The following is a 26,052-nucleotide window of genomic DNA, read 5'->3' as shown; positions in this document are numbered from 1 at the left end:
TGGGAAATAACAGAAGGCAATTTCCCAGGAAGAGGGGCAGGTGTCAGGTTGATATGACAAAGTCACAGCCTCTGGGGGACAGACACAGTGGCTACCAAATGGGATCTGGGTAGAGGGTCTACTCTACTGGACCCAGGAACTTCTACCTCATAGAAATCATTGGGTGATCTTAGGTAAGGGCAGGGCTGAAAGTTACCTTTGATGCACAAGACCATTCTAGAGTGTGAGCTATACCAGCTCCAGATACTGTCTTGTTCACCTCCAAGCATATTGAGCCAACACAATAATGAATAATGAATCAATCACTTAGAGTATCAACTTGAGATGGAGCAGTCTTCATGCCCTTTCCAGACATTTCACAAACACCCATTGGAGATAAAACAATAATATGCTACTTGAGGTTCAGTCTTATGAAGATACACAGGTTGGAGCCCCAGTGTAGCTTGTCATTAGGTATATGGCTTTGGACTGCACTTGTCAAATCTTTAAAACAGGGACAATACAATGTCACAGGCTCTCATTGGGGATTAAGAGAAATGGCACAAGGAAATGTTTAATAATTTGGCTTTTTGTCACAAAATGCTGTCCTTTGACAGAGAGGCTGAAGTGAAGGAATAGAGACACTTAAAGCCAAAGTAGTGGAAGACTTTAATAATAAAAATCTACTGTGTATAGATAAAGCAACACTGGAACCATGCTGTAAGTCAATAGGCAGCATGAATTGATATTGATCCACAGAACACACTTTCAGGAATGAAGCTACTACATAGAGTGAGGTAGACCTAGAGCAAATGTCTCCTTGCTTTATTTCCCAATCTAGTTTGCAGCTTAGGCTCTGAACTCTTCTTAACTAGATTGTGAGTTGTAAGTAAAAGAGTTTCCCATGTGTTGGCCATTTGCAAATGCACAACACTTACTACTCCTTCTCAGACTATGTGGTGTTATTTACTTTTGTGGGTTGTCAAAACAAACACTTCCTACCAACAGTAAAGAAAGCAAAGGGAAAGTGAGTGGGCTTTTCGAGATAGACCATGGTAATGCAGGCACCACATGCCATGGTGTTGCAGCTGTCTGGTGGCCTATCTTGGCCTCCATAGACTCTCCTTTTCTGCCCCTGCTGGGCAACTGTTCATAGGTCCAGAATAGAAGTCATTTAGAGACTCACCCAAACAATAAATCAGAGATCATATTTTAATTATTTGGGAACATGAAGACTTCAGTTGTCCAACTGAAGGACTTCTCAAGGGAGTTTTTTCCTGCCTATATTAGAGTTCCTGGTGAATTGAGAGCTGCTACTCAACATGACCTTTTCTCACACTCATTGAATGTTCTGAACAATGTTCTCCTCATTGACTAAGGGACTAGACTAATGGCTGAACTTCATGCATGGTCAGAAGAAGGAATGACTGGACATTTCTTGACTTGATCATGACCATAGTAAGGGAATAGCTGTCTAACAAGCAGGTGTAAGAGGACAATTAGAATACTGCATTGACTGAACCTATCAAAGATGTCCATCAAAAATGAATCCATCAACGATGGGGACAATGTGGGGCACCTGAGGACATTGGTGGTGGTAAGTCATACGAGAAGAGTATGGTGTGAAAGAATATAAATTTCAGTTCTGTATCTTTTTCTGAATATGGCTCCCTAGCTATCACGTAAGCCTAGAACCAAAGGCAAGATTCTATGACCACTAGACTTACTTAGACTGCAGCAAAAGATGGAGCGTGGGTAATGAGGGTTCACTGTTTTCCTGCCCAGCATCTATCTATTCCCCATTCTCTTGATGACACCATCCTTCCCTTCCTTTTGAGAAAGGCCCCTATCTTATTCCATATGGCCACTGGGGAAATGCCAATCCCTGGTACCCTGGCATCCATATCCTCACAATTTAAGCCAGATTCAATCCCCTGGGCATTTGAATTATAAGTGGAGTGAAATATGGATGGAAGATGACTCACTATTTGAGTCAGTCTGTGATCCTTGGTGTTGATCTGATGTTCCTGACCGTCTTGTGGCCCTTGGGTCTATAAGATACCTGGTATCATTTAAAAAATAAATTTAATCCTTTAATTAGTTTCAGTGGCTTTCTGCTACTTATAACCAAGGAAAATCAAGTGCTCCAGTATAGAGGGCCATGGTGTTCCTAAGGAGAGAAATGTCAGTCTCTTTTTCTCCATCTCTCTTGCTCTCTCTGCATATGTGTGTACACGTGATGGTGTCATTTTGAGAGGAGAGGTGTGATACTATGTGTTACGATCCATCTCAGTCTTAAAGAGGCAAAGTCTCATGGTGGAATGAGTACAGTTTTGCAATCAAAGAAAACTGGCTTTGACTGCCAATTCTACCATTTGCAATTCATGTAGCCCTGGGCAACCCTGGGTTATATACCCTTTTACTTCCAGCACCTGCAAAATGGGGACAACAAGGCTATCTTCTCACAGGGTGGTGTGAGAATTAAATAAGTTAATGTATGTAAATGATCAAGTATTGTGATTTTCCCTAGAACAAGTAATTCCCTCCCACCCTTGCAGCTCTATTGGGAGGTGGGTTGGGATCTTAATCACTATGGCTATTTTCCAATGCTGGGCCTTCTTAGGCTACTTGATGAGGGACACCCTCATTGGTGGGAGTGAGAGAGTCTGGTTTCAAACATGGGAGATAGAATTGAAAAGGTGATATGTGCCCTCGTTAAATGGTGATGGGAGAAGCTCAGTATAGAGAAGTCTACAGGTTGAAGGAATCTGCAGACAGCACATTTCCACCTATATCTGGGAGGGACAGTTTCAGTTAGCGGTTTGAGAGGGGGCAGGGTGGAATGAGGACTCATGGGTCCCTTTCCACACTTGTGATCCTGGCGACATAAGGTGCTTAATATTCAGAGAATGAAAAACAGCCTAGCCGATCAACACAGCACCCTTTCCTCAAATTCTATTTTACGACTTCTGACTTCTCAATAATCATACTTTTTTTAGTTCCCACTCTTACATTATAAGTGAATTATAGCAAAAAGAATGAAGTGATGGCAGGGAGTATAAAACAATTTTTTTTGAGGGGGACAGTTTCCAAGTAATTGTATTGAGGATTTTGTGTTTGTTGTCCTGAATCAATAAATATTACCCACAATAGCGTAAAAAGGCTACTAATTTCTTCTCCTGCTCTCCTCCCGAGGACAGTCCCCAGAGCCACCTCACTCGGGGGCTCTTCCTCCAGGTGTGATCCAGCAAATGCGGTTGAGTGATCCATCACAGCCCCTTAAATCATTTTCAGAGGAATCTGGCTGGGTTGGGGGGAAGTTCTGGGTGTGGAAGTGACCAGTTAGGGAAATGGATTAGTATATTTTGGGGAGAAGGAATAAAAGAATGTCTAAACTGTTCACAGTTCCCTTTTTTGCCTCAAAAAGTGATACTTATTCAGAGATTAAAAAAAAAAGAAAGAAGGAAAAAAAAAAGCCAGGCTGTCCATCCCTTGGCTCCTTTCCCTCCTGTCCCTCCTTACTGGAGTAAGGAGCAGAACCACCCCCTCAGGTGATGTCAGTACTGTGGGTAAGTACTACCTCAACACTTAACTAAATGGATAAACTTGGGGACCTCATTTTGCCACTCTCCATATCTGGTAGGGGCATTACTCAAGCATATGCTGGCCTCCCCCATGGAATTGTAGGTTTCAGTAAATGCTGAACTGAATTCTTTCCCTTACAGACTCTTCAACTTGAGGGCCTGCTGCTGAAAAATGGGTTTTGCATTCAACGGAGAGCCCGAAGTTCACCAGGTTCGTGGTAGGACCAGCATCTGTTCATCAAGCTTATGGTCTTTGGGGCTTTAACTCTGCAGGCAAGGGGGATCTCAAGTAGGAGGTGGACATAGAGAAATAATTTATAGTATTATCTGAGTAATCTGTGAAATGGGTTGCTGCTGTCTTTGGAAACCCACCTCTTTGAGGTAGTCTTCTGTATCTCCTTTTACACCACAACATTGTAAACTGTAAGTGGTGGGCACTTCCAAAAATGGTCACACTTCTTCCTCTGACCTCAACTCCTATCCGTCATTCTCCACCGAGGGCTCATTCGAGCATACTACACATTAGCATGTACGCAAAACTACATTATAAAGAAGAGGGATTTGATGACTTATAAAATCTCATACAGTACTGGAGAAAGTCCAGGATAAATGAGCTTTGAATAAAATAATGCCACCAAACCCTTCACATAAATGATGCATGACATTGCCTGTAAACTGAGGCATGAGGTCATGAAAGTTTAAACTCCCATATGGCTCCCCCTCTGTTTCTTTTCAGCTGTCTTCACAAAACTTATGCAAGGGCTATATCACTCACCATTGAACTTAGATGACACTTGAACTCAGCCTGTTGCTGAAAAGTGGACTGGAAAGTTGAGTCATTGGGGGTTTGAAGGCAAGGTCCACATTGTATGTGCCCCTGTAGTCCCAGCACCTCATACAGGATTGGGACACAGTAGATCTCAGTGTTTCCTGCATATATCTAAAAGGGAAGGAGAGCTGGCTCTAAGAGGGGTTAAGACCTCATCAGCAGATGTGTTTCATTCATGATTTAAGGGGTTAAGTATGCACAGATGGGGATAAACCTGGGTTTTTTAGCCTTTTAAGGAGGCAATGAGGTGGGGTTTGAGCCCAGATAGGTTGGAGTTTGGGTCTCATGTCTGAAATATAATAGGCATGTAAATAAACTCTGAGCCCTGGTTTTCCACCACTGAGATGATGATGATGATGATGATGATAACAGAAATAGCTCTCATATTAATAATAATCACCATTATAACCAATTACACCTTCAAAGCATTATTTCAAAGACTGAGCTAATAATGCACCCCAAGGGACGAGCACATGAGACACCATATGCATGCTTGTTCTTGACCTCTCCAGCCTCTTCACTGATTTGGCCTGATTCCACTAGTCCCACTTTTTGCTCCAATATCAAGGTCTATTCCAACCATGTGGATGTGTGACATTTTACTCCTAACAAGCATCTTTTTAAAGGACAGATGTGGGTGTCCCTTTAATCCAGGTCTATTGTGTATGGTTTGAAAATTAAATTGAAGAAATGAGGAAGAGGGACGTACTTTAAAGTCCCAGTTCGTGTAAGTGACTCCACTAACCTTTAGGCTCTGGGATGGCTTCAGGGCTTCCCATCCCCTGGCTCCCTTACCAAAATTAACAGTATGCCGCGGACCTTCATACATTCTCTTATGTGACATTCATAATAGCCCTGGGAGGAAGTTTGGACTAGACAAATTGCCACTATTTTCCAAATGAGAAAATGGGATCCCAGAAAGACTTGTAATAAAAGAATCAAAGCATATTAAAGCTGGAGGGTGTCCTGGAGATCACGTGGCACAGTCCCGTTATTTTCCGATTGGAAAAGGAAGCTTGGATCAGAAAGTGACATGCCTGAGGCCACACTGTCATTGGTAGGGCTGGGGTTGAAACCTATTTGTCTTGATTCTTAGTTTGGTGCTTGCCTTTTGGTTACAACTCTTAGGTCTCAAATGCAGACTTTTTTTCTTTTTTTTATAACAAATTTAGTGCTTAACCTCACCCCAACCCCTTAATACCACCATCTATGAAACACAGGCTCTTCCTGAAGTTAGTCCCCCTCCTTTTGAGACAAAGAGTGGCTAGTTGATTGAAAAAAAATGTAATTCAACTGACAATACTAACTCAGCTTTATCAACGAACCTTTCAGGATGGTGCCCTTGTTCTCACTTTTAGGACTGGGTCAAATGGGGATGCCTCATATCTGGGCATATATTTATTCAAGCTATCCTAGAGCATGTCATGGGTGGCAGAATGTGAACTGTTACAGGGAAACCGGGGTTACTGTAGCTGAAAAATTAGTGCCGAATGTCAAGTCCAAAGCATGAGGCTGGGGATAAAATTGGAGGGCAGGCCACGAGGTTGATGCTGAGAGGTTCAAGAACAGGATGGATTCAGTACGAAGAACAGTGGTTCAAAGCCAAGGATGTGAATGGCCACCACAAACTATCAGTGCCTGGGATGTGGTGTGGGGACAAGCATGCTGCCTGGAGGTACCGTGAAGGACTGAACATGTCCAATGAGCAATTCTGTGCATGTCATTTATGGGAAAGACATATCTTTTAGAGAATTAACTAGTCATGATCTTGAAGAATTACATATATCTAAAACTTTATATATAAACATATATATTTTTTAGGTGTCTGAGAAAGTTTTTTGAAACTCAGTTCCTCTTCCCTTTGATGTGAGAAAAGCAGATTCAGACTGAAATCTTTTTTTCACCTACTTGCCATTCATATGGGGTGCTTGCTGACCCTTTTATCTTTACTGAAATCAGAATCCTTTATGTCTGATGAGTGTGCTAGTGCAATGCTATTTGGGCTTCAGTGTGAGGCTGTGTTCCCCCTCTGTCCCTTTCCCCCACTCACAGCTCTGAGTACAGATAAAAGTCTGGCACTCATTAGCTGGGTACCGCTGTAGCAAGCCAGCCGTGTTTACCGGGTGCCCATGGGGTGCACGGCCTTGCCCTGGGCACCTGCGTGAGCAGCCGATGGCCCTGACATCCTCTGCCCTGAGTCCCGGCTCCCAATGGTGCTGCAGGGCTGCGTGGGCCTGGTACACAACAGAAGCAGACAGGCAGGCCTGGAGAATAGTAATCAGGGTACGAGGTGGCCTGGGAGTTTGGACTTTTGAGGGGGCTAGTGAGGAACAAGGTCTCGGTGGTTAGAGTTCGAAAGTGTGAGTGATTTTGTAAACAGGATTCTAAGTGAAGGAGGTGCAGTTTACATGGCTGTCCTCACAAAGCAGCAGGGACATCCCCTCCCACGCATGCTATAATTGATACAATAGGAAAGAGTATGGTCACAAGAAAGGACATCCCTAGGTTGAGAGATGTGTTGAGATGATCTGGGCCTGCCTGCTTATTTTCTACTTAAGAAAACTGTTTTCCATTCACATGCACAAACATTGGGAATGTGTGTTTTGTTTTGTTTTTGGTTTTTGTTTTGTTTTGTTTTGTTTCAGTAAACACTGGCCATTTGCAACAAAAGTGTAGGATGAGCTAAGATCTTCATCTTTTGGATGAAGAAAAAGAGGCCCCACTGCTTCTGAAGAAAACACTGTCTCTGTCTTTGCCTAACAAAATTTCACTCACCCTGAACTTGGGCAATCAAACATGGCTTGATTTGGGGGATGGAGAATTGCGGGCAAATTTTTCCTTCTTTTTATTTATTTTGTTTTCTCAGAACATTGTTACGATGGCTGTGTAACGCAGAAAAACAATCACCTGCTCTCTCAAGGAATGAGTTTGCAACTGAAAACATGACATAAGAGAGAATATTTCCCTTCCTGATTTGAGAATGAAAGTAAACTGTGCCTATCCCTGATGATGTGGGGCAAATTCCATCTCCTCCATTGAAGTCCTCTCTTAAATATCTCTGTGTCTCCCCAGGGCCCAGCACATTGGTGGGAGCCCTGTGGTCATTCAGTGAATACTTGCTGAAGATGAAGGGCATAGTAATAGGGAGTAATAATAATAATGATGACCCTTTCCACTATTGAGTGTCTACCAGGAGCCAGCACTGGTGGGGTGAGCTTTGTAGTTGTCATCTCTGGTCCTGGTGACACGCCAGCAAGGAAGGAGTGACATCCCATTTTACAAATGGTCAGGCTGAGACTCCAAGAGAGTCAGCCTCATGTGGCCTCATGAAGGCCACACAGTTCATAAGTGGCAGGACTGGCACTTGATTCCAGCTTTGCTGGATTCCAAAGGCCCTGCCCCAGGAGGAGATCTTGGTGGCATCTGTGTGGGGACCAAACACGTATTAATGTGGTTGGCCAGTGTGCCCCTCTCTGTTCCCACTTGGATTCATGAGCATGCCAGAACCCCTTTGAAAACAGCTTCCGAATAACCTACATGAGAAACGCCCAGTAAATCAGCCTGGTTTCTTGGGCTTCCCATTGCTCTAGCTTGAACTTTAATAGAATGCACATCTTCTCCCCTTTCAGTTTCACGAAATGTCAAAGTTTCATTAGCGCAAGCCATGCTTTTCAGGGAGGGAGTGTGCACCAGCATACCAACAAGAGTGAGGAGTGCTTCCCTGGTAACCGCCATGTCCAGGTCAGGAGTGCGGCCCTCCTGGGGGTCTGCACACATCCTGGCAAGTGGGAGCAGGTGCATGGAGGTACCCCACCACCACTTGCTGGCTGATAAGTGAAGGATGATTTTTGTTTTTTCTCTGGTTCCCCAGCATCAAAGAGGGTGTGTTTGCTCATTAACAGGATTGTTTTTCTCTTTGTTCATCCTGCATATCTGTCCCTTGGGTTTGATTAGAAGGCAGATGCTGGCAGCTGGTCTTTGCCCATATATTCATTCATTCATTCATTCATTCATTCTAGAATGCCTCTGATTTGCTGGAGATAGAGATATGATAAAGACAGGGACCTTGAACAATCTTGGGGACAGAGAGACTCTCTAGCTGTAAAAGAATGTGATATGCTGTAGGGACACATTTCCACATTCTGTGGGAGCCCCAAGGAGTGGAATTAGTGATGCTGGTGTAGCTGGGGGCACAGAGAAGTCTTCAGAAATGAGGTGCACATCCGAACAGGATCTTGAAGGAGAAGTGGGATGTGGTAGGCAGACAAGTGGGGCAGAAGGGCCAAATCTCCTGGCCAGAGAAACGGTCTATGTGAAGGCCTGGAGATGTAAACAAACATGTTGTTTTGGGAGGAGTGACTGGAAATCTACTCTTCTGTTTTCTGTTTATGTGAATATGATGCATCCTTAAGGTCCGTCTCAGTCTCATTTATGTAAGAGGCTGAGCTTGACTGCCCCAAGAGATACCCCAGCTTTCTTTTAAAATAATTTTATGAAATTATTTGTCTATACCTAACTGTCAAGTGTCTTATGTTGTTACGTAGCTTTCAATGCGTGTCTGTTTTTTTTTTTTCTGACTATACTGGTAGCTCTTACAAAGCATGGAGCATATCCTGTATCTGTTCTGTTCCCCTTCTAGGACAAGCATGGCACAGAGCACCTAGAAATATTTAATATGCACCTTGAATGACCCAGAAAAAGACTTAGAGATTTTCCAGAGATCTGCCCTCGCTGGATGGAGGAGAGGCCCAGAAAGATAAAGTGAATTGCTTAAATTTATGAAACCATTTGGTGGGATCAGAACCCAGGGCTTCTGCTTCTCATGCATCAGCTGCTTCCCTATTTGTTGAGTAGATGGTGGGGGGGGGTGTGTGGGCAGATGGATGGACACAATGGTGCGTGATGAGCATTAGCTGCAGCCTTGCCTCAGTGCTACTCACGCTCCAGCCATTTTCTAAGCCCTTCACCCTTCTCCCTGATGCCCCCACACTACCTTTGGGGAGGAGCATCTCTAGAAGCTGAGACTCTTCATCCATAGACTACCTTCCACCAGAGACTTCTACTGACCCCTTTCATTAGGGGCATTTAGGGGGTGGAGGGCGGAGGGAAGAGGACACAATCATCTGCTTTTATTTTCAATTCTTCAGAAAGATAGGTCTTCCCCCTGTGTTTGGTAAGTGTTTTCAGAATAATCAGCTATGGAGTAAGAGAGGTGTCCCACACATTCTTAATCAACCCAGGTTAACAAGTTGTCACCAAGATGATGATTTTTCTTTTCTTTTAAAAAAATTTTTTAAAGAAGTTTCTCTTGTCTCAGAGCCTTTGAGATGGAAAATCTTTATGAACAGAGTTGGCTGCATGTCAGTGATGGCCAGTAGTGGCTTGATCACAAACAGTGGCTCCTAGTGGTCTTGAGCTAAGCTGTTCCTTTCTGCAGCTATGCCCCAGGGAGTTAGTCTTTAAATGGGGGCAGTCTTTCCCCCCACTAAAAAACCAAAATGAGATAATAACAATATTGTCTTACATTTCTAAAGAGCTACTTGCAAAGCACTTTAGTTGCTCCATATATTTTTTAAGCTATCATTACTGAGCTGAGTATCCATCTTATTGATTTACCAGATATTTCTTGAGCTCCTATTACTATTCTTTTTTAAAGGTTTTTTTTATTTGAGAGAGAGAGAGAGAGAGAGAGAGAGAGAGAGAGAATGCACGCGAATGGGGGAGAGGGGCAGAGGGAGAGAGAATCTCAAGCAAGCTCCATGCTCGGTGTGGAGCCTGATATAGTGTTCGAACCCACGACCCTGGGATCATGACCTGAGCTTAAATCAAGAGTTGGATGCTCAACTGACTGAGCCACCCAGGCGTCCCTCCTATTACTATTCTAACCACCAGGGGCACAGCATTGAAAAAGAAGATGAACAATGTCCCTGACAACGTCTGACATTGTAGTGCTTGCTTTCCCCAGCTCCAAACTTTTTATTTTGAAATTATTTTGTATTCATGTAAGAGCTGTAAAAATAGTACAGGGAGTTCACGTATACCTTTCATCCACTTTCCCTTAGTGTTCCATAACCATGGGACTATGATCAAAACGAAGATGTAAACATTGGTACAACATTCTTAAGTAGTTGAGGACTGTATTCAGATTCCCCCAGTTTTTCTACCACTGACTGTTTTTTCTGTCCCAGGACCAACCTTGGATCCTGCTCCCCTCTGATCTCTGATAGTTATTCAGTCCTTCCTTGTTTTTCATGATCTAAGTATTTCTGAAGGATGCTTATCAGATATTTCGTAGAAAATCCCTCCGTTTGGGTTTGTCTGATGTTCTCTCGTGAGTATACCATGATTATGGGGGTTTTGAATGCATTTCAAAAGGTAAAGTGTCCTTCACATCACAATCCAGGAGCACCTAACGTCCTGTGGCATCCCTGGTGATGTGAGCTTTCACCACTTGGTTCGGGTTTCTCCTCCGTAACGCTGTTTCCCCCTTTCCATTCTCTTTCTTTGGAAAGGAAGTCAGTAAGTCCTGCCCACACTCAACAGGGGAGGAATTAATGGAGCTTGCCTTTTAAGGAAGGGACACAGAAGATATACAAGTAAATCTATACGTGAGGGAAATGGTCAGCAAGTGATAAATTCTGCACCGGAAACCAAAACAGGGTGATGTGACTGTGAGTGACCGCGTAGTTAGGGACAACAGCAGCTAAGATCTGGGTAACAAGGAGTCAGACATGAAAAGGCCAGGGCGAAGAACGTTCTTAGGAAAGGGAATGGTTTCTGATGCAGGAACAAGCTTGGTGTCATCAGCCCATGTCACTCGGCTGCAGTGACTCCCTCCTCACCCAGAAGAAAGCCCAAGTCCTCACCTTAGCCCACAAAACCTGCACCATCCCCCTTCCCCGCCCCACCTCTCTGACCTCGCACCCCTTCAGCTCCACCTCACTGGCTGCCTCCCTGTTCCCCGAATGCACCAGGCCACAATCCACACTCAGGCCTTGGTGCTGGCTGCTCCCTCTGGGGAAATTCTCTCCTGCCACCTGTGCTCATGGTCAGCCCCCTCACCTTTAAGGTTGTGCTCAAATGTCATCTTTTCACAGTGATACCCACCTCGAGCTTCTTACTAAAAGAGCAGCATGTACCCACTGCTGGTACCTTTGAGCTGCTGAACCTGTTCTCTTTTTGTGCTTCCCCTTTACCTTGCAACACACACAACCACATGCACCCCAGACCCAAGGAGTGAGCAGGTAACCCCGTCACCAGGAACACCAGCACCAGGTTAGAAGGAAGGCCCTTGTATAGAATCATGTCATGGTCACTTTCTTTAGCTAAAGAGGCCCGTGTGACAAGCCAATAGGCCTGCATGACTCTGTAATTTCCACCCCCTTAATACACTTTTCCCTGACAGTTACCACTGCCAAGTTTACCAGCAATGAACCCCCTCTCTCTTTGCTTTAGTCACTGCCTATGGTTCAGGCATTAGTGAATCCTGTAACTCCCTCTTCATTTGCTGGTGACTGAAGAGGCATCTGCTTCATGTTCTCCACCAGCCTATGCGTGAATAAAGCTATTTTGAGGAGAAACTGACATTTTGAGTGGAAGTTTCCATTATTTCTGAAAGAGGTAAAATCCAGGATTTCTTAAACTTCCTTTAATGGTCATCTCTTCAGTCCATCTCTTGCCCACTCAGCAAATATTCAACTCCTGAAGCCCTCTTTGGAGGCATTCCAGTGGGGTAGACAAGCTGTCTACCCCTGTTAGAAGCTATGCAGTGATGGCAGAGAAGGGGTGCCCAGAAAGACCAGGAAAGCAGACTAAGAACTACAGCTGGCCTGTGTTGTTCTGTATCATACCATTTCTGCTAAATCTCATAAATTCTCATTTTCTCTAATGATGGGGATACTGAGGTGACATTAATTTTCAGAAAACACGAAGGGTAAGCCAACCCATGTGGTCAGATAAGAGGAAGTAAGTCTTCTTTTTTAAATTTTTTTAAAGTTTATATAGTTTTGAGAGACAAAGAGAGAGAGAGAGAGAGAGAGAGAGAGAGAGAGATTTTTGAGAGAGAGAGACAGAACGCACAAGTGGGGAAGGGGCAGAGAGAAAGGGAGACACAGAAGCCAAAGCAGGCTCCGGGCTCTGAGCTGTCAGCACAGAGCCCGATGCAGGGCTCAAACTCACCAAATGCGAGATCATGACCTGAGCCTATGTTGGACGCTTAACCGACTGAGCCACCCAGATGCCCCAGAAGTAAGTCTTGAATAGACATCTCTCTCAAAGGGCCAACAAATCAGGACAGAAGATGGATCAGTGAGGTGCAAGTTGGTGCCATTATTATTCCCATTTTACAGATGAGGAAACTGAGGCAGAGACTGGTAAATAACTTGCCAAGGCCTAGCACCAGCAGTAGAGCCAAGAGTCAAGTCCAAGCAATCTACATGCACTCATGACCCTAGGCCCACAGCTTTCCTCTCTCTTCCCACCACAAGGAGTGCTGTCTCTTAGCACAGAACTCGGTAAGAAAGACTGTCAATGTCGCCTTACTAGAACAGAAACTCCCCGAGGATATGGACTGTTCATTATTCACATTTGAACTCAACGGCTGGCAAAATTTTTCACACACTGAAAACTCAAATATGTGTCTACGAGGAATAAATGCAACTCATTATACAGAGTTTTTGGATTTTTCATTATTTTGAATTAGTCATTCTTGTGTTTCCTTGATGAGGAAGTTATTAAACACACCAATCAGACTTTGTCAGACCCTGTGATGCAAGAATTTTTTCTTCCTTGTTGGGTTCCCTTTCTGAACTCATTGGCTATTATTTCCTGGTAGAAATGTTTTGTAAATCTGGCCAGAAAAGCAACAGGGACTTGAGCAACGTTAAGGGATTAACATGTATTTGCACGGAAGCAAATCATACTACAGCTAGGGAAGTAGCTGGTTTTGCAAATTTAACCCTGATCCCCAGCTCTTAACTCAAGCAAACATTCTTTTATTTTTTTCTGTTGAAAAAGAAATTGAATATATGCCAGTATGAAAAAAAAATGCATCTTAGATATTAAAGGTCCACTGTAAATGAACTTTTCTTTTAATTAAAATGAGCACCAAAATTAAATAATATAACCTACAATGCTGAACAAGCTATGTTTCTGCCTAAGAAAGCCATGCATTTCTCACCTGTTGGCATTTCCAGAACACTAATAATGAGAAACCTATCCCAATGGGGATATTCTGGACTTTGAAATTCAAAAGCCTTTTGGAGAGTGTCCTGTATCCAGGACTCTTTAAGAAGTTAAGTCAACACAAGAGACAGAATAATTCTTTGGGTTGTTGCAGTGCCTTGGAAGGGACAGAGATTAGAGACACTTGTCGTAAGCTAATCACCTGTGCCCAGATAAGATGGTCCCTGACCGAGGTTGGGCAACAGTGAGCTAGGATGATTGGTCCCACTGGATGCCTCACTCGACAGGCTTAATACCAAGAAAGTGAAAGTGGTTCCAAGTCAGTGAGTAATTGTGAACAATGTAAACAATCCTTTCTTTTCTTGCTCTGAGTTCTGGAAACTGACAGGCAAGAGGTGAGGACACTGTAAAGGTCCACTGATTATGTTAGAAATGTTCCCATTTTGGGCGGGTGGGGGAGAGTCCTTATTTTAACTATTCTGTTCCATTGTTAGACCACATCCCTCCCAAGCCTGCATATTTTACCCAAGACATCTTATCAGCCCACTACTGGAGAAGACAACAGATAGAGAGGGAAGGGGCTGGGAACATTCTTGATGCACATTCCCTTGTTTTACCTGAACCACAACCCTCTGAGGTTGATATTGTTGTCACCACTTTTCTCATCTTGGAGGAGCCAAAATATTTTTGAAGGGCACACAGTAAGTGGCAGAGCTGGCATGTAAATGTGTTTGCTTGATGTCAATCCCTGGGAAACTTATTTGAGCCCACCCTGTGGTTTATGTATTGGCAGAAAGGGAGGAGAGGGAGAGCAATGCCAGCAGCCAGGAAGGTGAGTGACATGGTTGTGATGTGCCACTGACGTCCCTGTGCTCAGTCAGATTGTTGTTGACAATCACGAGATGCTAAATTCTTTGAGAACACATTATGGGCTGACTACAGTTATTCTTTCTATTAACAGGTGATATTCCTATTTGTCTGGGATGCTCTCAGCCTATGTGAGCCACATTCATACTTCTCTTTCAAGATCTTGCTCATGTCTGAAAGCCTTCTCTAACCACTAGATTGGCATCCAATGTATCATGTGGATTTCATTGGGCTGAGCAGAAAAAAAAATTATGTTCCCCATCACAGTTGACATTTTTGTGGGTGTCTACGTGGCTTACAGTGACCACCTTCTCCATGTAATTGCTTTCCCTCCCATAGGGGCAGGTCCCCCAAGACCTGTTTGTCTACATGACCCCACCCCACATGCATAGCTGGTTGGGTCAGAGAGGACATCAGATGTAGGTTGAACAAATCAAACCTCTTCTTTGGAGAATATGGAATTGGGATGAAGAGCCAGTGAGTCCAGGATGGTCTTGATCCCAGGGGGTGTAAGCTTGGGGGCTTAAGGGGGGTCATGTATGTGCTTCACATGCACAGAAAATCAGAAAAAAAGGCCAGCTTCTGGAGAGAATGAGAATAAAGCGACCATATGGAGATAAGAAGTAGGGTTGGAGTAGTTCCTGGGGTCATGATCTTGTTTCAGTTCTGGATTCCAGTCTCTTCACTGGCTCAGGTGACCTTGAGTCCTATGACATATCCTAGAGGCCTTCCATAGATTGCCCTTGTAGCTTAACTTAGCTTGAGTGAGTTCCTGTTACATGTATCCCAAGCACCACACCTAAGATGCCTTCGGGAAGCTGAACTCCAATGAGGACAGTGTCCGGGTTTCTTCACCTGTGCAGCCCTAGGCTGGAAAACTTCTCTGTTCAACTCCATGTGTCTCTGTTGAATTGCACTAACTGATAATATAGCTTTTGTATCTAAGAGATAGAGCTAATACTACCTGGCCCTCCTCCAAACTGTCATATGCTCCAGGAAATTAAAAGAATTGAAACCCAGGGTTGGTTGATTTCACTGAAAGACAGGACTTCGTCTCACTGTTCCATCTCGTTTTCAGTTTGAGAAGGAAGGTGCAGTGAAAGCTGAAAAGCACCCAAAAAAGAGAACAGCAGGAGAAAAGTGACAAGCGAGACAAGCTACGAAGGGGTTTGTTTTGTTCTGTGTGCTTTGGAATCAACTTGTTCTTTAATTAAGGGGGGAAAAAATCACCCTCCAGCTAGTAAAGACACCCCTAAGAAAATTAAAATAATGTAAATCAAGCTAAATGAATACTCTAGGAGCAACATTAGAGCTTGGTGGGATTGAGCGTTTGGATGCCCCCGAGGTTTTAAAAGCAAAGCCTGCAACTGTGTTTTGGAGCAGGAACACTCTCCCTTTTGTTTGAAGGCAAAGAGGACTAAATGCTGATGCCAACAGGGATTTACAGAGGAATTTAAGGTGACAGAATCTTCTGGCTGTTCTGGCTCTCTAAAGACCAGAATTGAAACAAAGCCTAAGTGGATGATGATGATAATTCCTGGGGTTTCTTCCTAGGGGTGTTCAGTGTAGAGAAATCACTTAAATTGTAATTAAAATATACAAAGCAAAATGGTTCAAAGGGAACCTCTAGTTTCTAGTAAAATACTCTACTAACCACAGGAGCATTTCACCTGGGATATAGCTGGATGACCAAAGCCTTATAGAATGTGCATGTATGTGTGTGTGTCTGTGTGTGTGTGTGTGTGCGTGCACGCATGCACGCTCTAGTACTGTGATTGTGGTAAAAGGGATACAAGTAGGAGGTTCAACGTTTCAGGCATTATAACAAGTAAAGGTGACATACCCAAGTCAAGAGAACAATTTCAGCCTCAATTTTTGGTGTCACATCAAATGTTTTAATTTCCTAAGCTTTTGCCTTGAAGGAGAATATGATGGTGGTCACTTACATAGTGTATACTTAACCTCTAGTGGAACCTGTCCAATGAAACATATGTTATTGCAGATCTATCTTTCAGACTCTCTACATGGCACAGTGATCCCTCTCTCTGTCAATGTTTATATGCAATGATAAAATTATGCAGGAAGATTTTACTTCCATGAGCCCCTTAGTTCTGGAAGGGCCCTGACAGAGCTACTCCAATCCTTTAATTTTCTGGATTGAGGGGCAGGAGATCCAGAGAGGTTAACCAGCTTGCCCAAGGTCTTCTAGGTGCAAGGTGACCATATGATTCATTGTACAGAGTGAGGCATTTTTGAGAGAAAAAGAGGTGCTATTTCAATGATACCAGGACCAACTGGTCTCAATCCAGACTGCCCTAGGTGCATGAGATCATCCTGTGTAGAGAGCTCAACGTTTGGCCTCAGACCCACAGAGTATGAGAAAATGCTGTACTTGCTGGTGACCTTTGGGGATGGGGAAGGGCGCTCCCAGAGGCCAGGATGGGAATTGCACTTCCTTGCACACGCTCTAGCTGATAGTTTCCCCCACACTTCCAAGCTGGTGTTAGCAGGGGCCTGACTGGCCTAGAAGCACCTGTGTATTACAAGAGATGTAATGCTGAGGACAAACACCTTGGCCAGTGGGTGGCTCATCTGCAGCCCTACTTTAGGGGATATTGATATCGATAAGAAGTCAGCAAGCAAAAAAGGTGAAATGTAGGAATTTCACCCCGTGCATGATGTCACTTGGGATTCTTAGATGGAGAGAGGATAGAAATGTTGACCCTGAAAGACAGAGCTTGAAGAAGCATACTGTAGCCAAAAAAAAAAAAAAAAGCTACCATTTTGGAGCACTCACCGTGTGCCAGGCACTGTTCCGAGCACTTGACATACATCGACCTTCCTAATCCTACAAACTACCTTATTGGGTGGACCTGTTCTGTATCCTGATCATGATAATGGGTATGAAAATCTGTATGTGCTGAAGTTCAGAGAACTGTATGCCATGCTAGAGAAGCAGTTAATCTCACTGTGTGATCATTTAAAAAATAAAGTAAAAAAGAAAAGTCTACATACTGTAGGAGTCCATTGATTGAAATTTGAAAAAAGCAAAACCAGAGTGATAGCAGACCAGTGGTTGCCAAGGGTCAGGGTTAGGTGGGGGAGGTGATTGCTGAGAGACATGAGGGCACTTTTCGTGGTGATGAAAGTTCTAGATCATGGTGGTAGTGATGGTGACATGACTATATGTTTATGAAAACACATCAAACTGTACAGTTAAAATTGCTGACTTTTATCGTATATAAACTATGCCTCAATAAAGCTGGGGAGGGGAACCCTATGGCATGGGCATCGCTGTTAGTCTCATCAGAGGAAACTGAGACACAAGTAGGTTGAGTAACTTGCCCAAGGTCACAGGTGATAAATGACAAAGCCAGATTCAAACACAGGAATGAATAACTCTGTTGATTTTAACCTCTGCAACTAATTGCTGCTCCTGCAGTCGGTCCCAGCTCCTCAGCTGGGGTAGGGGAACACATCAGCTCTAGACAGAAAGGTGCAACAGGCAGATGTGTGTGGTCCTCACTGAGGACCTTACAGAAACAGTAGTTTCTCTGGCTGGCCATTTGGGTCCACCACAATGATCCTTCCTGAAGCAGACACAGTTATTTGCTTGGAAAAAACTGGAGCAGGGGCACAAGTCTTGATGCAGGTATATGGTGATCCTTGAGCCTTCCCCTTTTCCTGGCTGGGAGAGTGATTTAAAACCTCCTGGCTAAGCTCATTTTGCCAAACAGCTCCTGCAGAATCCATTTTTAAGGCTCAATCCAGAAATTTCTAGCTTGGCAAACAGACCCACTGCAAGAAAATGTATTTCCCCAAGCTACCTCTGAGACCAAGGAATATGGTTTCTCATGCTTTGCAGAGGGAAACAGATGTATTTATACACAAACAAATTTATGGATATACAATACCTTGCTTATTATATTTCAAAGAAGTGAGAGACAAAAACATCACTGTCCATCTGTATGCGATGTCCCCGTTGCTGTCCATCTGAGAGGGGAAGGTGGATGAATCTACAGTCCTCCGCGGGTGCACAAAATGATGCTGTGTTATATTTCCCATTGCAATTTGTGCCAGTTGGAGAAATAGGTTCCTGTCTCCCTTTACAGCCAAAGTGCAGGTTATTCCTAAGGCTGATGCAAAACTGGGAGGGGCTGAAATATCATTTCAGGCAACAAACAGGGCACTTGTGATTACAGAGAATGAACTTGCCTATGATCAAGCAGCTACTTGGAAGCAGAATCAGCTAGCTGCTATGTCTTGTCCGAGTTCACTCACTGCATAAAGTCAGAGACCTGGGTTCAAATCCTAGCTCTTCCCTGTATGGACCATGTGATTGAAGGCAGGTTCTTTAATGTCTCTTTCTTTTCCTTTTTGTGAAGTGGTGCTTATGAATGCTAGCTCACAGGCTTGTTGTGAGCATTGGGTGTGATAAGGCACTGAGCACAATGCCTGGGTCATTTATGTGTTCAGTAAATGAAAGCCGGTGGTAGTAATCATATGGGTACATTGTGATTAACTTTATGTGTCTTATCTGCAAAGATTCTGGAACAGATGACTGGCACAGCACTTTACAGCTTCAAAGGCCCTATCATAGGAGTGGTTTTTTACACTGCACAATCACCTTATCATGTATGTAGGCCTGGCATTATTAAACCCATATCGAGAGTTTAAAAAGGTGAAGGAAGGCTAAGCGATTTGCCCAGTTCTGCCCTTACTGAGATCACACAGCTAGTGAGTGACAGAATGGGGTCTTGAAGGCAGATCTTTTAAGCCAAAATGTTGCCCTCTATCCGGTGGCACAAGAGTCTGACTCCCAGGCCAACACCCCTTCCCCATGGTGTGCTGGTCTTTGCTTCCCAGCAGCCCTCTTCTGGGCCAAGCAACCACTGCTCTTGGAAACTGCCTCTAACAAGCTGATCCAATGAATAATCATGAGAGCAATCCTACTGTTGCCCTTTTACTGCTGAGATGGGGACAGATTTATAGAGGCTGACTCTGGCTGGTATTTGGGAATGGATAATTACCTTCACTTACTATATCCTAGGTTGCTTCGGCTAAATATTTACTGCCCAGAATTCTGCCCTTTCCAACCAATTCTGAACACGAGCTTGCCACAGGCAACTAAGTGGCATAATTCATTTGGGGCGATCATAAATCTAAGGCTTCCACCAGAAATGATGCAAAAAATTAATGGAACATGAAATCAAGTAAATGGAATTGAGTACAGTAATTAGTTCATATTTTAATCCTCAGGTCTGTTTATTATCCGTCAACTGGTGAGCAATTAAGTTGGCGCCATTGAGATGATTAGCTTTGTTTTAGCAAAAGTTTATCGATATGTCAGAGCAAATGAATCTGGGGGTTTTAAACGGTTTTATTTTGAATTGTATAGGAGCACATCCATGGAGCGGCTAGACATCTAATGATTTAATTTTGCAATATTATTATCTAGATCACTTATATTTAATATTACTGAGCTGTTCTAGATGGTTATTAGGGAGAGCGGATGGAATGGGGGATTCAAACTGTAGAAAAGCATGGCTTAATCTTAGGTTCTCATGAATGCCTTTTCCTATTAAAACCAAAAAAAGGATCTTTAAAGGAATTTTACTTTCTATTTTAGTCTTCCAGTCTTTTGTTTCCACATTTCTTGCAATTGGGCACTATTATGGTTCTCACATCGGTGGTATTTTTGTTGGGAGCGATGTAGGGACTTCTAGATCCATTTCCTCATGGATGCTTATGAGTGCTCATGTTTGTAAAATAATTTGCCAATGTCTTTACCTTTTGGAGGTTGGCTGTAAAAACATCTTTGTGATGGGTTCTGCTCACTAAGGCAGGAAATCTGATTACCAAGCTACACCTCTTCTATGGGGCAACTAAACCAGATGGTCTAGAAAAGGGTCTGTTGAATCTTGGGATTCAATATAATTTAAACTTTTATTTGAAAAATTTAAAGCACAAACTAGGGGTCTAAAAACTTGGGTTCTGGTCCTAATTCTGACACTGACTAACTCTGCCAGTGACTTTGGCCAGGTCTCTTGTCTTTTCTGGTATCTGATTTTTCTTTTGTACAGGAAGTAGGTTGGAGGAGATGACCTCCGCGGGGCCTCAATTTTAACACTTCAGATGGAGGCTTTGAGCAGACTTGTTATTTCCAATAGCAGTTGTATATTTGGAGGTGGGAGATGTGATCTTTGGTGGAACATCTACACATTTTAATGAACTGTTGACAGTGGTCGGAATGGTCGTGAATGGGTCATTCTTACTTCACACATTTCTTTTCCCAACTGATTTTATTCCTGTGGCTTTGGAAATGGATGGAAAAAGTACAGCTAGTTCACAGAAGTGCTGGACCCAGTACTCATCCCCAACTACAATGTCGTTAGTTACTACATAATGGAAGGCCACATTCAACACTTGTAAAGCTGTAGCAGTGATGGTGTCCATGGTGACAGGTTCCATGCTGAAACTTGATCGAGTCCCAGTTAATGCCTGTCTCTAACAATGTCTTTGTAATATAATACCTCCTTCCCTGCTTTAGACAGGACACCAGGGGGGGAGATTAGAGTCAAACAGAGGAGGAGGAGGATGGTGGCTATCACAATGCCATCCTGGCAGGACCAGGTCAGGGTTATGATGCAGGTTAGGATGGGAGTTGATGAGATAATGAGTTGACTTCAGCAAGCTGTCTTTAAATGCAATGTCTTCTCTCTTTGGCTGCCCCATGATGTCCATCTAAAATTGCAATCCAGAGAGCTGCTGACTTGATTGGGTTGTCCCTTCCCAGAAGTAATTAGAAGAACGTCCAAAGGGAAGACTCCTTATCCTGGATCACAGTCCTCATCTGCTTGCTGGTATCATCATAATATGCCCTACCACCATCTGGGCTTCTGCCTTCTATTTGTTGTGCCTCTCAAAGGCCAGTTTGCTCACTCTGAATGGGACTGGCTCCTGGGATCCAGAACTTTGGCTGCTAGCATTGGCAAAGACATGTTCCCTGGTCTGATCCTGGGAGTAATTACAGTGTGAAATGAGCAATCTAAATGAATTATTCTAGCACACTGGCTATCAACTGTCCCATTCCTCCTCCCAGGTACCCTGAAGAATTCACTTACTCCATATTTGTGACTAATTTAACATAAAATGTCTAGAACTTCTGTTGATATTGACATTAACTTTATAAGGTTTGCCATTATGACAACAGAATTTAATTCACTATATACTGGGCATAATTTAGGCACTCTGAAAGTTGCAATATTTAAATTATTTTCAATATACTCATTCAATTTTTTTGTTCAATAGTATCTATCAAGTGCCTGTAACATGTATGTGGAGACAGTAACAAGTAGAACTTACTTTGTGCCTGCAGGGAGCTAATGGTCTGGGAAGTTAGGGTCTTCTGCATGGCATATATATAGGTCTTTGAATTCCCCCAATGGGCTAAGGCCCAGAGTAGGTGAGCAGTCATCATTATGGGGTTTATGGGTAAACCCTGGCTTATGTTAAGCAATGTTATGAATCAGAAGACCTGAGCTAAGCTGAACCTCAATCATTTATTGTCTGGATGGTCTTGGACCTTAGTTTCTCCAGGTAAGAAGAAGATAATACTAAGGGCAACTTCACTGAGCTAGTGTTTGGTGATTAAATGGGAGAATTTATGTTGTGCCATAAATTCTCAGAGTAAAAGCCAAAGTCCATACAAAGTCCAGGCAAAGAGGACATGCTATGCAGCAGCCTCGCTCCACTCTTGCCTCTCTGACTTCTCATGCCCTATCACTTACCCTGTGCTCATGCTGCTCCCCCTTTTCCCAGAACATTGACACCCCTCTCCCACTTCAAAGCCATGGTTCTGGCTGTTACCTCTTCCTGCAACATCCTTCCCCTAAACATCTCTATGGCAACCTCATAAATGTCATCCTCTCCATACAGCTTACACTGACCACCCTTTTTACCCTTGTAATTCGCTACCTCCACTCCTCATGCTCTGATACCTTCCCACCCTATTTCTTTTCCCATAGCATTTATCATATTCTAACTTACCATACACATTCACTCATTTATTATGTTTATTATTTATTATTTGTCCATTCTCACTAGACTGGAAGCACCACACAGGAAGGATTTTTATCTGTTTTCTTCACTGTAGCACATGGTAGGCACTCAATCAATATTTGTTAACTGAATGAATGAATGAATGAATGAAAGCAAATCACAAAGCATGTAGAAAACAATGGCCAGATATTAGCAGTGAGATTCCATAGGCACCCGTGGATGTGACTGAGCAAGTTCTGGATTGCGTTGCATACTAATGTTTTCTCTTTCTTTTCATCCCTCCCTCCTTACCTTCCTTCCTCCCTCCCTCTTTCTTCACTCCCTCCCTCCTTCCTTTTGTCCTTTCTTCCTTCTTCCTTCCTTCCTTCCTTTCCTTCTCTTTCTTTCTTTCTTTCTTGCTTGCTTGCTTGCTTGCTTTTTCTTTCTTTTTCTTCCTTCCTTTCCTTTTATTTCTCTTTCTTTCTTTTCTTTCTTTCTTTCTTTCTTTCTTTCTTTCTTTCTTTCTTTCCTTTTCCTTCCTTCCTTCCTCCCTCCCTCTTTCTCCCTCTCTCTCTTTCTTAAGTAGGCTTCACACCCAGCATGGGGTCCAAAGCATGTTTGAACTCAAGACCTTGAGATCAAGACCTGAGCTGAGATCAAGAGTAGGATGCTCAACCAACTGAGTCACTTAGGTGCCCCTATGTTGCATAGTAATTGATTCAAGTCTGTGCCTTGTTCCTCCAGGTTAACAATAGTTCAATCCTTTTGTGTTCTTTGCCACATTGAGGATAGGGTTAGGTTAGTACCTTGTTACTACATTTTGAATTTCTCAAAGCATAATCCTTTCTCAAAGAAAGCCCAGAATACATCTTAGTGGCTACTGTGAACTAAAATACTCTTCCTCTTTTCCAGTTTCTAATAGAATTTGATGTTTTGGACAACCTTTATTGAAACACTCCATCTTCAATTTAAATGAGGCTTTATATTTGTGGTATAGTCAACAAGACAACACATCCAAAATTCCAGGGGAAAAGCCTATGAGTTTTGAATTCCTAGGAGCCAATAGTCGACTGAGTTATGGATTCAATGATTGAATGACTCATTCCACAAACATCAAGCACCCACTGTATGTTGGGTACTGTGCTAGGTGTATGGTATACAAGATGAATAGCAAAAAAAGTCCCTGCCCTTAAGGAGTTTACCAAGATCATTTATCTTTCATTCAGTAAACACTTACTGAATCTGCCCTCATGTGTTACACAATGTCCAAGGTGCTAGGAATACAGTGATGATCAGGTACAATCTCTATCAACAAACAACTACAGTTCCAAGACAAGTGAGAGTGAACAGTTATAAAATCTACAGTGATGGGCAACTTAATAGATTGGGTCAGCAACATTTTTCTGTAAAAGACCAGATATTTTGTAAATATTTTGGCTTTTGCAGGCCACACATGATCTCTGTTGCATATTCTTCTTCTGTTTCAAAAAAACAGTCCAGGGGCGCCTGGGTGGCTCAGTTGGTTAAGTGTTCAACTTCGGCTCAGATCATGATCTCATGGTTCATGAGTTCAACCCCTGCGTTGGGCTGTGTGCTGATAGCACTGAGCCTGCTTGGGATTCTCTATCTCTCTGCTTCTCTTCCATCCCTCCCTCCCTCTCTCTCAAAATAAATAAACAAACATACAAACAAACAAAACAATCCTTTAAAAATGTAAACCATTCTTAGCTACACCACTGAATTTGGTTCATGGGCTACAGTTTATGGACTGTTGAAGTAAATAAATATAGAGGATTCTCTGGAAGTCAAGAAAGGAAATAACACGTTCCTGGCTCAGTCGAGGGAAGGAGGCTTGGAATGCTATGGGGGTTGGCGGGGGGTAGGGCTGTGCTGGAATGAGGCAGAATGAGATAAAGCTGGCCTTCAGGACAGAGGAAACACCTTTACCATGGCACTCAAGTAGCTCTTCCATATGTATTACCATATACCTGTTATTCTTAAACATCCTAGTTCTCATTCCCCTTCAAAACTCCACTTGTACCAATGAACATCTCTACTAGGAGGTCCCAGCCTCCCAGCAAAGTGCTAATTAGATTGCCTGAATACTCCCCCCCCCCCCCGAGCCATGTTCAATGGGGCCCTGGTTCTCAGTTATGTGATCCTCAGCACTTTTCATACTCTAGCACACTTCAGGACAATTTGGTGTTGCTTATTACTACAAATTTGTATGTCTTTAGTGAAGCCAGTCTCTAAAGAAGGTAAATAATCCATTCCTTTAAGGGGACAGGGCCTGCATTTCTCAGTTGTTTGCACGGAGATAACTGCTTTCCCTACTCTGGTTCAGAGTAGGGAAACAAACAAACAAACAAACATATGACTTTTATTCCCCCTTTTAATTAAACAATCTTATATACATTACCATAGCAATAGCTGTGGACTGCTTCCCTTGCTCAGATTTGTTTAGGCTGAATCAGTGACTCAAGAGGCTGAGCCTGAAACGGCTGCCATGTTTTTCTGCCTCACCTTCACGGGAGCAGCAACTATGTCAGGCCACACAGGTGTCCATCCATCCTCTCCTTAACACAATCCTGAGAGGGCTATTTCATAATCCTCTGCCAGGACAATCCTCAAATATAACCCATGTTACCCTGTATTTTAACTATATGTATCCCTCAATAGACTGTCTGCTTCTCTGGGCAGGAGCTGGGCTGTGGAGCTCAGCACACAGCAGAGGCAGTAGAGGCAGGTGAAGAGTAGATGAAATAAATGGGAGGATCTGGTACAGGTATCCTGTAAAGTGGCTGGTAGGAATCTCCCTATGCTCCCTTACTTCTCTGGAAAGAAGAGCTTAAGGAAGATTTTTAACATGAGTATTTCCAATCTGCACTCGATAAGAAAGATTCTTTTTGTCTAGCCTCACTACTAGAACTTGATTCATAGACAGGGTTCTTTTCAAATATTATCTTTTGCCTGGTTAATGTATTTGTTTCTTTTCATAAATACCCTACTTTATAGTGGACATTAATCTAACCACTTAGACATGATTAGCAAGCTAAGGGTCTTACTTATTAAAAACGGTTAATTTTCCCTTCTTAAAAAAATTGAGACATTTGAATCCCTGAATATGCTCATTTATCACCAACCCCCAACAAGGCATCCAGGAGTTCTCCATGTAGGACATGAATAATTTTTATAAAAATGCAGTTGCTGACTGTGTCGTACATCCACGCAGCTTTATAAAACAAAGCAAATGATTACCATCAATTACAATAACCTCACTAGACAAGACTGCAATTAATCTACAGCTCTTCAGATAACGACTGTTGTGCTGTGCCAAGGAAAATGCCTGGCATTAATTGACTTATCACGATCAGCAATGATAGATGGGACAGATGGCAATGTGATTATTCATTGTCAACAAAATAAACACATGCTCTGTTGCGAGAAGTGTCTACTTGGGTCCTCTCAGAGGATAGCCAGAAACAGAGACCAAAGGTAGCTTTGAACATAGCACAAAATAAAAGTAAGACATGAACCTACAGGATGGGACATAATTACTTTAACTGGGGC

General features: G+C 43.1%; 1 protein-coding gene across 3 annotated transcripts in view; it reads right to left on the bottom strand.

The window, feature by feature from the left end:
• Nucleotides 1-26,052, bottom strand: part of CA10 (carbonic anhydrase 10) — a 490,509-nt gene that overhangs the window by 73,991 nt on the left and 390,466 nt on the right. The window lies entirely within an intron of this gene.

This window comes from Prionailurus bengalensis, chromosome E1, assembly GCF_016509475.1.
Source record: "Prionailurus bengalensis isolate Pbe53 chromosome E1, Fcat_Pben_1.1_paternal_pri, whole genome shotgun sequence".
NCBI classification, from domain to species: domain Eukaryota; kingdom Metazoa; phylum Chordata; class Mammalia; order Carnivora; family Felidae; genus Prionailurus; species Prionailurus bengalensis.
Note: the sequence above shows the minus strand (reverse complement) of the source record. Positions and strands in the feature narration are given on the sequence as shown.